The following is a 3,263-nucleotide window of genomic DNA, read 5'->3' as shown; positions in this document are numbered from 1 at the left end:
CATTGAAACTCCTGCATCGATTCAGCCGCACCTAGAGCGACCATCGACTGCGACAGCCACGTCAATTGCTACAAAAGCAGAGCATAGTATGGCCTACGCCAGTGGACACGGTGACTCGTTAGCGGCAATGTCGCTGACGAACCCTTTCTTGTTTTACATACAGGCATGCTTGCTGTCGACGTTGTTTCCCGAAGGATCCTTGGCTCTGTGCCTATCTACGGTCCGTAAAGTCACTGGATCCTGGGAAAGTAACGCCAAGCTCCCCGTGTGGTCGCCATCTTGGTCCGTGAAATGAGCAATTTCTTCTTGACCCCTCCGTTCTTGGTGAGCCAATCTAGATTCGCTGGAGACGGGTAGCTTTATTGAGTCGTTTTTTGTATACCGAGATTTTGCTATCCACACACTGGCAAAACAAGCGTACACTTTCGTACCTCAACCAGATGCTGTGTCGGTGCTTGGAGGCACTGAAAAATAAGTTCACTGTCTTGAAATGCGCAAGAAGAGCAATATAATTGTAAGAGATCCATATAGATGGGCATGCTTAATAAGTTATCGCATACGAAGTGCCAAAGACTCTTATATTGGCGAGGAACGCTTCCAGTACGATGATGCTCCAGGTGATCTTGGCGCGACTGGTTTAGAACGACCCCCTGGAAGCTTCGAGGATTTAAATAGACCAAGATGGCTATTTCCATTGCAACGTAGGCCGATTAGCCAATCGCATTGCGAGGTTGCGAGGTTTTGGTTGTCTGTATGGTAGTATTTGTTTGTATTCTGCTAGCAGGTAGGGAAGGCAACGGTGCTACTTTCCCAGGATCCAGTGAATTTACGGTACCACAGGCTTCATTAATGAGAGCGCCTTCGATACCGGCGTTGGTTGTCTAGCCATCACATCGCGGAACGCGTGCCTGCACCAGCGCTGACAAAGCCCGGATATCAAGCGTCATTCTATGGAAGTGCCCGTCTTCACCGGCCTTGGAGGACGTCGCCCTTATCGAAAATCCTGCATCGATTCAGCCGCACCTAGCGCGACCATCGACTGCGACAGCCACGTCAATTGCTACAAAAGCAGCGCATGGTGCGGCCTACGCTAGTGGGCACGGTACTCGTTAGCGGCAATGTCGCTGACGAACCCTTTGTTGATTTTACATGGAGGTAAGATATCAGTATTCTATACACTCCAGATGAAGTAATAACTTATGGCTTCTCGAGTTACCGTACGCACGGTCATGGCGCTTTTTTGTTCTTTGTGCTCTTTGTATTACTGGTTGTGTACACATACAATGCTTGTCCTACATTCCGCTGATACATTTAAACTTCTCTTGTTACGCTCCGGTGACGTCGAGGCGAATCCGGGACCCATGTTTATTGATTAGTCCAAGCAGTTTAACGACATGTTCAAACTCTTGCAAGGTGTTAATGAACGTACGGTCAAGATTGACCAAGGCCAAGCTGGCCTTATTAAGTCTATTAACGAGTTAAAGAGTAAGCCAGAATCCTTCGAACTAAAGGTTACCGACACCCAGAATCGGCTCGATGGCGTTGAGTGCAAAGTTGCAACTCTCAATGCAACCCGGGAAGAACTATTGGCCGCCGAGGGTTTAATGCAGTCTGTTATTAAGGACAACCAAGGACTGCACGAGCGCCTGAACGATATTGAGGACCACTCAAGTGTGAGCAATATTATCTTGGACGGTATTGAAGATTCCGCCTCTGAATCTTGGGAACAGTCTAAAGTAAAAATATTAGATACGTTATCTACTTCACTTAGCCTGCAAGTTCCTGATGAATGCGTTGTACTGTACATGCTTACAGGCTTGGCTCGTACGCAGTCGGAGGATGCATAGCAGTGATCGTCCAAGTTTTCTTCTTTCAAAACAAAACAAACAATCCTACAATCACGACCTAAGTTAAAGCCTGCGGCATAACGGCTAATGAAGATTTCTCTTCGGCTACGCGCCAAGCAAGACAAACACTGTTTGAGTTCGGAAAATTACAAAAGAGCGTCTTGCAACTGCTCTACAATAACCTTTACGTGAACAATAAATGTTTCATGTGTGAAAATGCGAATGAAAGGGTGTATAAAATTGGAAATGACAGAAGGCCGGGCAAGACCAATACAAATACAAGAAGCCCTGGAGGCGATAATAATCAACCTTCCTCATCCCTCCAAAATAACGTGGCACCAAATTTAAGTGCCCGCGCAGCATCTGCCCGATCTGCCTTGCCCTAACATTGTGCGAGGGGTAGTGGTTCTTCTTTCGCGCCCGAAATAATGAATGTTCTGTTTACTAATATTCGAAGTGTCATGCGAAATCGCGACGATCTATGCTCTGCCATTTACTTCACCGGGGCTGATGTTGTAGTTTTGACAGAAACGTGGCTCTCTAGCAAAATTGATGATAACAAAATCCTAACTACTAACAAACGCTTCAAAATTTATCGCACTGATAGGGAAGCTCGCCAAGGCGGAGGTGTGCTGATTGCAGTCGCCGAACATATAGATTCCCTTTATTTGAATGTTGCGAGTGACCTCGAAACAGTCTTTGTTTGCAAAAAAATATATCTTGGGTGCCTGTTACCGCCCTCCCTCAAGTGATGATAGCTTTCTGAACAAACTTCGTGACGTAATCAGTACAGTGACTTCGCGATCTCCCACACCAAACTTCATCCTTCTGGGTGATTTTAACTATCCAAGTATTGTGTGGTCGGCGGAAACAGCTTACGCAAGCCCTTTTTCGTCTGACAGTGACAAATTCCTCAAATTATGTTCGGACTACAATTTCTCTCAGCTAGTGTCTCGCCCCACCAGAATTACGCCCTCCTGTGCCTCAGTGTTAGATCTTGTATTGTCAACCTTCGCCGACCTTGCTTCCCCTATTACCTATCTACCTGGTTTTAGCGATCATTTATTGCTGCATTTTACTTTAAATATGACAAGTCATTCCCCGAAAGTATTTAAACAGATTCGTGATTACGGAAAAGCTAATTTTACGGCTATAAATAGTGGGTGTATCTCGAAACGACCCATCTAGTTTCGCCTTTTTGAAAAGGGCGAAACTAGAACGGGCCCAAATGAGGAGGGTTGGAATGCGAAAGACGAAGCGGGAAAGGGTCAAATACGACGGGTCAAAGCGAGAAGATCTTTTTGAGAATGGTTGTTTTGAGAAGGGCCAAGTGAGAAGGTCGAAACGAGAACGGGCTCAAATCATAACCACCCATAAATAGTGAATTGTTTGAATTTCTGAGTTACTTTGTGGAAA

At 45.8% G+C, this 3,263-nt stretch overlaps 1 pseudogene; it reads left to right on the top strand.

The window, feature by feature from the left end:
- Positions 1–1,283: 1,283 nt before the first annotated feature.
- Positions 1,284–2,233, top strand: LOC115328360 (annotated as a pseudogene).
- The last annotated feature ends 1,030 nt before the right edge of the window (positions 2,234–3,263 follow it).

The sequence above is a fragment of the Ixodes scapularis genome, unplaced genomic scaffold (genome assembly GCF_016920785.2).
Source record: "Ixodes scapularis isolate PalLabHiFi unplaced genomic scaffold, ASM1692078v2 PGA_scaffold0__279_contigs__length_252992795, whole genome shotgun sequence".
Classification (NCBI taxonomy): Eukaryota; Metazoa; Arthropoda; class Arachnida; order Ixodida; family Ixodidae; genus Ixodes; species Ixodes scapularis.
The sequence above is the reverse complement of the archived record's forward strand: the minus strand, read 5'-3'. Positions and strand labels throughout refer to the sequence as shown.